Below are 12,269 nucleotides of genomic sequence, written 5' to 3' on the forward strand. Positions count from 1 at the left end.
GTCTGAATATAATGACTCCTAGATCCTGTATATACCAAGGGCCCATAGGTCTCCTGACATGGGCCACACATGAAATGATTTAAAGACTGATATTTGAGTCATATAAAGACTAGAGAATAACGAACCGGATAAGAAAAGCACAGATGATGTCTTTGAAAGTCATAGACACCTGAGGCTATCCAATTTTCTCTTTGGTAATCTTTAGATGCCATGTGGATGTGATGTACTCAGTAGAGTAGACCATTGATGTAGTGACAGAGAGGGAGGAGAATGACTTAACTCAGCAATTAAAGGGTCTAGAACATGAGGGAAAAGTTGGGTACAGTGCTATGGTGCTATATGCCTTTATCTGAGCACCCAAGTGCTAGAGACAGGACTATCCTTGTGAGTTTCAGGCTAGCCCAGTCTTCATATTGAGATCCAGGATTGATGGAATTGCACATTTAGACCCTGTCTCAAAAATCAACCAACCAAACAAACAAACAAAGGAGCAAGAACATGTGTTAAGAATGAGCAAGTATCAGCCTTTTTTTACTTTGCATTGTCTTCATTTACTAGTAATTTAGCATAAAGTACACTAATCTCTCTCACTGAACTAGATAGTTCAGAGCAGTTCTCCAAAATCTACTTTGCTCAGAAGATACTTTTACAGAAGAAGCAAAAGCATGCTAAAAAATTCATTCTTCTTGATTTTTAGGGTTTGGCTAAGTATTTGGAATTTTGCCTTGTCTTACAGATATCTCAGACCAAAACTAAGCAGATAATCATAAGCTAGCAATTAAATACTTAGTCATGGGAATCTTTCATATAAGGTGATGTTGGTATTCATCACAGGATGCAGGTCATAACCATGATAAGCATGACAAGATTTATCCAGTGGTACAATGGGAAAAATCAGCCAGGTTTTGGATTTAAGGAAAAATATGCTTTCATATGTATATATGTACACATACATATGTATATGCATGCACATATTATATAACAATAATTATCCAAGAAAAATGATTTGAACTTGAGAGTTAGTGGAATCTTGAAGACCAAGATGTTTTTTAGGTTAAAAACTAAAAAGTTTATTAGTTTCTCTTAATTAGATTAATATTTTGATCTTTTGTAAGATAAGAATCCAGTATTGACTATCTGAATATTGTAGAGTATTTGGGTGGTAGAGAAAGGTACATTTGTGAGATTGTGAGTCTGGTCTCCATAGTGAGTTCCAGGGCATACAGAGTTACACAGTGAGATGACATCTCAAGAAAAAAACAACAAAAAGAGGGAAGACCAAATAGTAAATGGAAAAAGACTAATCAACAAACTTTCTAGAGAAAGCAAAGGATACAATTTTATGGTCTTGAGTTCTCAAGACATAACAGCAAAAAAAAAATGTGAATTGCATTAAAAGTGTTTAAAGGAGACTGAAATAATCTATATAAGTTTGTGCTCCCACCAGCAATGGATAACTGTTTCCCTTATGTCACACCCTGGTAGCATGAACTATCACTTGTTTTACTGAAATTAATCATTCGGATAGGTATAAGATGAAATATGGAAATAGTTTTGATTTGCATTTCCCTGATGGTTAAGGATTTTGAATATTTAAGTACTTCTTTGACATTTGAGTTTTCTCTTTTGAGAATTCTCTGTTCAGATCTGCACCCCACTTATTAATTGGGTTATTCGTTTTCTTGATTTTCTTGATTTTTTGAGTTCGTCATGTATTTTGGATAATAGCCTTCTATCAGAAGTGTAGTTGGTAAAGATCTTGTCCCAGCAGTGTGTAGACTGCTTTGTTAGAATGATACCATCCTTAACCATGCAGAAACTTTCCAACTTCACGTGGTCCCATTTATTAATTGTTGCTGGTCTTGGTGCTTGTGCTAATGATGTTCTCTTTAGAAGGACTTACTTTTTCTTTTTCTTTTTCTTTTTTTAGCTTTAAATAGCTTATGTGGTAAATGTGTTTTTAAGAAGGCAACAAAAATGTTTATCACAATAGAGTTTCTGTGACTATATCTTCTCCCTGAATGTAGGATGCATGCTTTTGAATTGATTCATTCTGGTATGGAAACACATTTCATCATTACTTTCTTGTATTTTTACATATTCATTTCACAGAACACGGTTCAATTCATTATAGCTGTAAGAAAAGTACTTTAACATACATGCTTCACAGAATACAGTACAATGTGCATGCCTTTGTGTTACTTTCTGTGCTAATAACCAGAAAAGACAATGTTTCGTTTACTGTTCAAATGTACACTTAGCTTTAAATATCTTGGGTGGTAAATTTGTGTTCTTAAGAAGGCAGCAAGAATCATACTAAATGAGGTAACCCAGACTCAAAAGGTGAATCATGGTATGTACTCACTAATAAGTAGATATTAACCTAGAAAACTGGAATACCCAAAACATAATCCACACATCAAATGAGGTACAAGAAGAAAGGAGGAGTGGCCCCTGGTTCTGGAAAGACTCAGTGAAGTAGTATTCAGCAAAACCAGAACGGGGAAGTGGGAAGGGGTGGGTGGGAGGACAGGGGAAGAGAGGGGGGCTTACGGGACTTTCGGGAGGTGGGGGGGCTAGAAAAGGGGAAATCATTTGAAATGTAAATAAATTATATCGAATAAAAAAAAAGAAGGCAGCAAGAACCATGTACACCCCTTGGTTGATTATTCAGTCCATGGGATTCTTGGGGTGTCTGGGTGTCCGAAGTCATTGTTTTCCCATGGGACTATATACCCCTTCAGCTCCTCCGGACAACCCTCCAGATCCTCCATTGAGGACCCCAAGCTCAGTCCAAGCTTGGTTGCTAGTTTCTGCTTCTGAATTCGTTAGACTCTGGCAGGCCCCCTCTGGAAACAGCCATGGCATGCCCCTTTTGGTACATGCTTCTCATCGTAGTGTCGGGGTTTGCTGACTATTTATAGGATGAATCCCCAGGTAGGGCACTCGCTGGGTGAACTTTACTTCAGACTCTGCTCCACACACTGCCTCCCTTGTTGTTCCTGTGAGAATTTTGTTCTGTTTCTCTGAGGAACCATTGCTCCCTCACTTAAGTCATTCTTCTGGAGCTTCCTGTGCTGGGTGAATTGCAACTTGTTTATTTAGAGCTTTTGAACTAGCATCCTCTTATTAGTGAGTGCATACCATGTGCTTTCTTTTGTGACTGGGATAGCTCGCTCACAATGACACTTTCAAGTTCCATCCATTTGCCTAAGAATTTCATGAATTCATTGTTTTTAATAGCTGAATAGTACTCCATCAAAAATGTGGCAGAGGAATGCCTTTTTGGGCATCAGTGGGAGGAGTGGTCTTTGGTCAGGTAAAGGCTCAATAGAGGCCACAACAAAGGGAAACAGGGGGAAGTTGGGAGAGAGGTGTGACTGTGTTGGGTAGAGGGGCATATACATGGAGGCTGGGGGAGGGAAGAGGGGTAGGGAATTGTTGGGGGGGGGCTTTTGCGAGGGAGAAATTGGGAAAGGTTTTACCATTAGCAATGTAAATGAAGAATATACTCAATTAAAAAAATCCTAAAAAAAAAAAAGGCAGTAAAATTTTTCTCACAATAGAGATTCTGAGACTACATCTTCAAACTGCATTTACTACATACTGCTTAGAAATTGCTTTATTTTGGTATGGGAACATAGTCATTAATTTCCTGTATTTTCACAGAAACATTTCATAGAACACAGTACAATTCCTTATATCTGAAGCAGAGATGCTACACAAAACACAGGATAATGTGCATGCCTGTGTATTATTCTCCGTGCTAATAACCAAAACAAGTGTTTCATTTAGTGTTCCTATGTACAGTTAGCTTTAAATATCTTAAGTGGTAAATTTGTGTTTTTAAGAAGACAACAAGAACATTTCTCCTAATAGTCATTGTCTGAATGGGACTTTGTTCATCTAGGAATTAAGATCAACAATTGATTAACAGGTCCCCATAAGGTGTAGAAATTATGTATAACAAAAAGAAAAATCAACGGAGAGACAAAATAGACCACAAATTGGAAGAAAATATTAATAAAGTATACTCTGGAAGCTCAATCAGAACTCTACACTGATGAAATTTGATGTATTCTGTCATATTTGTCCATAGAGCATGAATACACCACTTTTAAACAGTTCACTCATGAATCAACCAAGTGACACACAGCACTTTGTAATGATGTCAATTTAAAAAGACATGTTTATTATTTTTACAGTAGAGAAATTAAATCAAGTGTTGTTTTCATAGAAAACAGAGCAATAAGAAATTTTGCAAACTGAAATACAAAATCAGAAATCAGGTAGGAAAACTATTAAATGTTTGGTTGTACTAATAAAGCTGTTATTTAGAAGTGAGTGTTTGGCATCTCTATTTTAAAAGCATTGAATTAATAGCCATTTCTTTTTCTTTTTTTTGTGCTTGAATGGGTAGCAGATTCTTCCTTTTTTTCCAGTCTTGGTGACCTTGAAAGAGACAGGGAGAAGATTCAATAAGATCCAAGCAATTGAGACAAAGCATTGTTTATATCTCTCCAGTCACCCATTCTTACCTATTCCACTCAAGGGCCATAAATGACCTTTTGCTTTCTCAAAGGTTACTGATCCTCTTTGCTCCATCCTTATTTTGAGCCACCCCTTTCAGACTCTGCAGGCCTTGAAGAGAGGGATGTTCTCACTTGATCTTAGCCAAAAGCCCGAGAAGTGATTAGACAGATCTTCTCAATCAATTCAAGTTTATTTGTGTAAGTTAGATATTTCCCAGATATGATGAGGGCAATTATAACAAAAAAGAAAAAGGATTGATTTATCTTGGGTTTTTTTCTGTGTTTGTTTTTTGTTTTTATTATTATTATTGTTTGTTTTTTGTATTTATTTATTTATTTATTTATTTATTTATTTATTTATTTATTTATTTATTTATTTATTTATTGAGACGGGGTTTCTCTATATAGCCCTGGCTATCCTGGAACTCACTGTCGACAATGCTGGCCTCAGAAATCTGCCTGTCTCTGCCTCCCAAATGCTTGGATTAAAGGCACGCGCCATCACAGCCTGGCAATTTGCTTTAAGAGTTGAGCCAGACACTCTGAAGCTAATAGAAAAGAAACTGGGGAAGACCCTTGAGGACATTGGTACAGGGAGAAAGTTTCTGAACAGAACACCAATAGCGTATGCTCTAAGAGCAAGAATTGACAAATGGGACCTCATAAAATTACAAAGTTTCTGTAAGGCAAAGGACACCATCAAGAGGACAAATCGGCAACCAACAAATTGGGAAAAGATCTTCACCAATCCTACATCAGATAGAGGGCTAATATCCAATATATATAAAGAACTCAAGAAGTTAGACTCCAGAAAACCGAACAACCCGATTAAAAAATGGAGTACAGAGTTAAACAAAGAATTCTCACCTGAAGAACTTCGGATGGCGGAGAAGCATCTTAAAAAATGCTCAACTTCATTAGTCATTAGGGAAATGCAAATCAAAACAACCCTGAGATTTCATCTTACACCAGTCAGAATGGCTAAGATTAAAAATTCAGGAGACAGCAGGTATTGGAGAGGGTGTGGAGAAAGAGGAAGACTCCTCCACTGCTGGTGAGGTTGCAAATTGGTACAACCACTCTGGAAATCAGTCTGGTGGTTCCTCTGAAAACTGGGCACCTCACTTCCAGAAGATCCTGCTATACCACTCCTGGGCATATACCCAGAGGATTCCCCAGCATGTAATAAGGATACATGCTCTACTATGTTCATAGCAGCCCTATTTATAATTGCCAGATGCTGGAAAGAACCCAGGTATCCCTCAACAGAAGAGTGGATGCAAAAAATGTGGTATATCTACACAATGGAGTACTATTCAGCCATTAGAAACAATGAATTCATGAAATTCTTAGGCAAATGGATGGAGCTAGAGAACATCATACTAAGTGAGGTAACCCAGACTCAAAAGGTGAATCATGATATGCACTCACTAATAAGTGGATATTAACCTAGAAAACTGGAATACCCAAAACATAATCCACACATCAAATGAGGTACAAGAAGAAAGGAGGAGTGGCCCCTTGTTCTGGAAAGACTCAGTGAAGTAGTATTCGGCAAAACCAGAACGGGGAAGTGGGAAGGGGTGGGTTGGAGGACAGGGGAAGAGAAGGGGGCTTACGGGACTTTTGGGGAGTGGGGAGCTAGAAAAGGGGAAATCATTTGAAATGTAAATAAATTATATCGAATAAAAAAAAAAGAACTCATTATATCTCTATATGGACAAGAGAAACTTACTTTGTTTGTGTGCCATCGTCTCCTAGCCTACATCTTTGTGTATGGGAACCTCAATCTTTCCCTGTGGCAATAAAATCAGAATACAAAAAAAGAGTTGTTTAAAATAAAAAAAAAAATCCCACAAAACCCCAGAACAAATAAAACCAAACCAAAGAAACAACAACAACAACAACAACAAAACCATGTCTGGAGAGATAGCACAGTGGTTACCAGCACTGACTGCTGTTCCAGAGGTCATCAATACAATTCCCAGCAACCACAAGGTGGCTCACAATCATCTGCAATAGGGTCTGATATCCTCTTCTGGTGTATCTGAAAACAGTAATGGTGTACTGACAGTGTGCTGATAAACATAAAATAAATAAATGAATCTTTAACAAAGCAAAACAACCAACAAACAAAATAAATCTAAAGAGAAAACCGAAGCAAAACTACATGATGTAGTGGTTCTTGATCCACTTGATCCACTTGAGCTTAGTACAAGGAGATAAGAATCGATCAATTTGCATTCTTTTGCATGCTGACCTCCAGTTGAACCAGCACCATTTGTTGAAAAGGCTATCTTTTATCCATTGGATGGTTGTAGCCCTTTTATCAAAGATCAAGTGGCCATAATTCTGTGGGTTCATTTCTGGGTCTTCAATTCTATTCCATTGATCTACTTGCCTGTCACTGTACCAATACCGTGCAGTTTTTAACACATTTGCTCTATAGTACTGCTAGAGGTCGGTGATACTGATTCCCCCAGAAGTTCTTTTACTGTTGAGAATAGTTTTAGCTATCCTGGGTTTTTTGTTATGCCAGATGAATTTGAGAATTGCTCTTTCTAAGTCTATGAAGAATTGAGTTTGGATTTTGATGGGGATTGCATTGAATCTGTAGATTGCCTTTGGCAAGCTGACCATTTTTACTATACTAATCCTGCCAATCCAAGAACATGGAAATTTTTTCCATCTTCTGAGGTCTTCTTTGATTTCTATTTTCAAAGACTTGAAGTTCCTGTCATACAGATCTTTCACTTGTTTGGTTAGAGTAACACCAAGATACTTTATATTATTCGTGGCTATTGTGAAGGGTGTCATTTCCCTAATTTCGTTCTCAGCAACCAACAAATTGGGAAAAGATCTTTACCAACACTACATCTGACAAAGGGCTTATATCCAAGATATACAAAGAACTCAAGAAGGTACACTCTAGAGAGCCAAATATCCCCCCTTAAAAATGGGGTACAGAGCTAAACAAAGAATTCTCACCTGAGGAATATTGAGTGGCTGAGAAGCACCTAAAGAAATGTTCAACATCCTTAGTCATCAGGGAAATGCAAATCAAAACAACCCTGAGATTTCACCTTACACCAGTCAGAATGGCTAAGATCAAAAACTCAGGAGAAAACAGATGCTGGCAAGGATGTGGAGAAAGAGGAATGCTCCTCTACTGCTGGTTGGGTTGCAAGCTGGTACTACCACTCTGGAAGTCAGTCTGGCAGTTCCTCAGAAAACTGTGAGTGATACATCCAGAGGACCCCACTATACCACTCCTGGGCATATATCTAGAGGATTCCCCAACATATAATAAGGGTACATGTACCATGATGTTCATAGAAGCCCTATTTATAATAGCCAGAAGCTGGGAAGAACCTAGATGTCCCTCAGTGGAATAATGGATACAGAAAATGTGGTCTATATACACAATGGAGTACTATTCAGCCATTAGAAACAATGAATTCATGAAATTCTTAGACAAATGCATGGAACTGGAGAACATCATCCTAAGTGATATAACCCAGTCTCAAAAGAACACTCATGCTATGTACTCACTGATAAACTGATATTAGCCTAGTATTTTGGAATACCCAAGATACAATTCACATATCAAATGATGCCCAAGAAGAACGAAGGAGTGGCCCCTGGTCCTGCAAAGGCTCAGTGCAGCAGTGTAGGGAATTACCAGGATAGGGAGTGAGAAGGGGTGGATTGGGGAACAGGGGGAAGAAGAGGTCTTATGGGACTTTCAGGGAGGGGGAATCCAGGAAAGGGAAAATCCCTTGAAATGTAAATAAAGAATATAACGATAAAAAAGAAATGTAAATGAAGATTATATTCAATAAAAAATATTTTAGGAAAAAAAGAAATTAATTCTGAAAAAGATTCTGAGAAGCAGGAAATGTAATACATTATTTGAAGACATTTAATTCAGTATACCCATGATAGAAAATAATATAGAAATCCCTTAAATATAAAAAGCACAACCAGTGTATTATACTTCTTCCAATAACTCGCTATATAATCAAAGGATATGAAACAAATGTCTGCTGTGCAAGCCTTATGGCCTGAGATTAGATCCCTGGAACTTTTATAAAGAAATAATGCCCCAAAAATTGTTCTGTGATTTCTACATACACACTGTGATTTGTATATAAATGCTCACAACCCTTCTAAAACACATTTCTAAGAAACAAAATGAAACAGATCAAAACAAAACAAAAGCATTAATGAGACAAATTTTTAAAGTGGTTTAGAAAAAAACGATACCTTTGAATTGCCTGACAAAATATTATTTGATAGAAAAATGTGATGCTGAAAGAGTATTTTAAAGACATCAAAATTCTTCACTAATATACTTAAGGACCATCTAAGAAATTACTATAAAACCTGGATGCTCACTACTTAATAATGAAAGATTTAAACCCAAGAAAAGTGAAACCATTTTAATTATATAATTACCAAATTATAACCGATTTTAATTTTATAACTACATTGCTCCTATGACAATAAATAGTAATATGTAGTAAAATACAAAATTAATCATAGACCTTTAAGAGGGGTATGGTAGTGGATGTCTATGATTCAAGATCTCGGGCAGAGGCAGAGGCAGAGGCAGAGGCAGAGGCAGAGGCAGAGGCAGAGGCAGAGGCAGAGGCAGAGGCAGAGGTAGAGGCAGAGGTAGACTATAACTTTGAGGCTGGCCTCAGCTATGCATCAAGTCCCATGAAATCCTGGCTTGTATAATGAAAATATTTTTTTCAAATAACAGTAATAATAAGCAATAATATTTATTTAAACACGTATGACATTGAGTAACCAAGACTATGATTTGAAATTTATGCATATCTCATGTGGAACCTTGTATGGCAGTCTGTAGCTAAGCAAGGCTCACTCTGGAGACCCAGTAGAACATTCTACAAGGGACAGAACCCGTCAGCTATCTTCCCAGTCTGCTACCTCTTCAACTCCATAATCCTGTGGCCATCAGTCATGTTTGGCCATGCCTCAGGCCCCTAATGTTCTGGATGGACTCCACCCCTACAGTCACCTGGCTACAGGCAGGCTTTCCCCTGCACAACAGAACCCAGCCTACTATAAAAGGAGGATTCTTACCCCTTCTTGCTCTCTCTCACCTCTCTATCCTTTTCCCTTGTCTCCCTGTTTTCCCTCTTTCCACATGGTCATGGCCAGCTCTTATCCCTCTATCTTCTTTTTCTCTCTTTACTTCTCTATCTCCTTTTCTCTTCTTACTCTTCTATAATAAAGCATTAAAACTACGAACTGTCTCTTCTTATCAAAACCTGCCACGTAAGAACAAAGAATTCAAGAAGGTAGAACCAAGAGAACCAAATAACCCCATTAAAAAGTGGGGTGCAGAGCTAAACAAAGAATTTTCACATGAAGAACTTCGGAGGGCTGAGAAACACCTTAAGAAATGTTCATCATCATTAATCATTAGGGAAATGCAAATCAAAACAACCCTGAGATTTCACCTCACACCAGTCAGAATGACTAAGATTAAAAACTCAGGAGACAGCAGGTGTTGGCGAGGATGTAGAGAAAGAGGAACACTCCTCCACTGTTGGTGGGATTGCAAGATGGTGCAAGCACTTTGGAAATCAGTCTGGCAGTTCCTCAGAAATCTGGGCATGACACTTCTGGAGGACCCTGCTATGCCACTCCTGGGCATATACCCAGAGGATTCCCTAGCATGCAATAAGGGCACATGCTCCACTATGTTCATAGCAGCCCTATTTGTAGTAGCCAGGAGCTGGAAAGAATCAAGGTGTCCCTCAATGGAGGAATTGATACAAAAAATTTGGTATATTTACACAATGGAGTACTATTCAGCCATTAGAAACAATGAATTCATGAAATTCTTAGACAAATGGATGGAGCTGGAGAACATCATGCTAAGTGAGGCAACCAAGTCTCAAAAGATCAATCATGGTATGCACTCACTGATAAGTGGATATTAACCTAGAAACTTTGAATACCCAAAACATAATCCACATATTAAATGATGTCCAAGAAGAATGGAAGAGTGGCCCCTTGTTCTGGAAAGACTCAGTGCAGCAGTATAGGGGAATACCAGAACAGGGAAGTGGGAAGGAGTAGATGGGGGAAAAACGGGAGGGAAGAGGGCTTATGGGACTTTTGGGGAGTGAGGAGCCAGAAAAGGGGAAATCATTTGAAATGTAAATAAAGAATATACCAAATTTAGAAAAAAAAGAGTAAATGATTAAAAAAAAAAAAAAAGAACATGGAACAGGCCTCAGCATTTTCAGCCACCAGGAAAGGGTTCAGCCTTCTCTCAGTCAAGCTTCTTGTACAGGTATCTGGGGCCTTGCCCCCTCCATCCCTACTCTGGTGAGGTGCAAGGGCCTAGCCAGTGTTCTCCTATCTCCCTATGCTGGGCTTTGCCTGTCCTTGTTTCTCCTATAGGGCCCCCCTGCTGCCGCTCCCCTAACACCGCCGCCTCCCCCCCCCCCCCCCCGCTTCCTTTCCCTCCCACAATCTCAACTACTAACAAGTTAGGTAAAACAGGATAAAAATTAGAAAAAATTAAGAAACAATTAGTAACAGTGAACATGTTTAACTTTACCCCATTAGAGTTCACCTCCAGCATGGAATGCAGAGAGTATGACAAATATTGTCTCTTATATCTGATGTAGAAGGGAGCTAAAAAGAGACAGAAACATAAAAATGTCAAGACACTTTATTTAAATAACTGTATTCACTAAACTGGGTCATTTTCTTCTACAGGCTCATGAGAGTTCTGATGTTTTACATAAATCTTAGTTTTGCATATTCACAAAACTGGATACTATATTCATGCTGAAGTATGCTTTTCATTTAACAATATTTTAGATATCATTTTTCATGTTTCTGTCTTGTCTTTTACTCAGTCATTCACCGCAATCACCTTGCTCCCATGTGTTCTTGAGTGAAGAGAACTAAAGACCAGTTTTAAATACTAACTCATGAAAGTCATAGGAATAGAGGTGGCATCTTTATTCTGTCATTTGCCATCTTCCTAGTGAAGTGTCTGAAACCAGCTACAGCAGGCTCAGTGCTGTGAGGTCTGCTGGTACTAGCCTGGTCCCCCCCTTTCCAACACTGGTTATTTTCCTATGTTCCTTTATACTTCACAGATAGATTTGATCATATATTCAAGAAACAGATAGCACTCACCTCCCTGGAAATTTCTGCAGTGATGTACAGATCCTCAGACCATTAACGACACAAGGAGTGTCCTGCTTGCTTTGAGTAGGTAGGCAGATAAGTCAGTAAATGAGAAACTGAACAGTGGGATGTGAAGGGAGGTTCTAGTGATTATGACACTCTCAGATTTGTTTACATTTCTTGAACAGCACTGGGTGTCTCTCACTGTGCTATCTCCCTGTGGTGAGGAGTGATGAAACAGCCAGGCATCCTCCTAGTTTTGTTCATAGCTTTCAATATCGCTGCCTTGTGAAACCTCTTAACTTCCCATAAACATTGTGGTCATTATGAAAAAAAAATTACAGCTTAGTCAGTCTCTCATTCTTTTCTGATGACTCTCACTCAATAAGAAAGTCCTGACCTTTTGACTTTTGTAGCAAACAGATGGACACTGGTCTCTAGACACAAAACTCACAAACATGGTGCACCCAGATCACAGTGTTAAAACTCGCTGACCAAGGTTCTTCTGTTCTACTTAGGTAGATGTCAGGGACAGCTGAGTTGGAGTGTGTA

General features: G+C 38.4%; 1 long non-coding RNA gene across 1 annotated transcript; it reads right to left on the reverse strand.

Moving 5' to 3' along the window:
• Nucleotides 1–4,301: 4,301 nt before the first annotated feature.
• On the reverse strand, nucleotides 4,302–11,864 carry LOC127697372 (uncharacterized). The gene is made up of 3 exons (XR_007980457.1): nucleotides 11,727–11,864; nucleotides 11,152–11,213; nucleotides 4,302–4,452 (listed from the first exon to the last, which is right to left on the reverse strand). It is a non-coding gene; the product is annotated as an uncharacterized LOC127697372 (long non-coding RNA).
• Nucleotides 11,865–12,269: the final 405 nt, after the last annotated feature.

Source organism: Apodemus sylvaticus, chromosome 12, assembly GCF_947179515.1.
Source record: "Apodemus sylvaticus chromosome 12, mApoSyl1.1, whole genome shotgun sequence".
In the NCBI taxonomy this organism is placed as follows: domain Eukaryota; kingdom Metazoa; phylum Chordata; class Mammalia; order Rodentia; family Muridae; genus Apodemus; species Apodemus sylvaticus.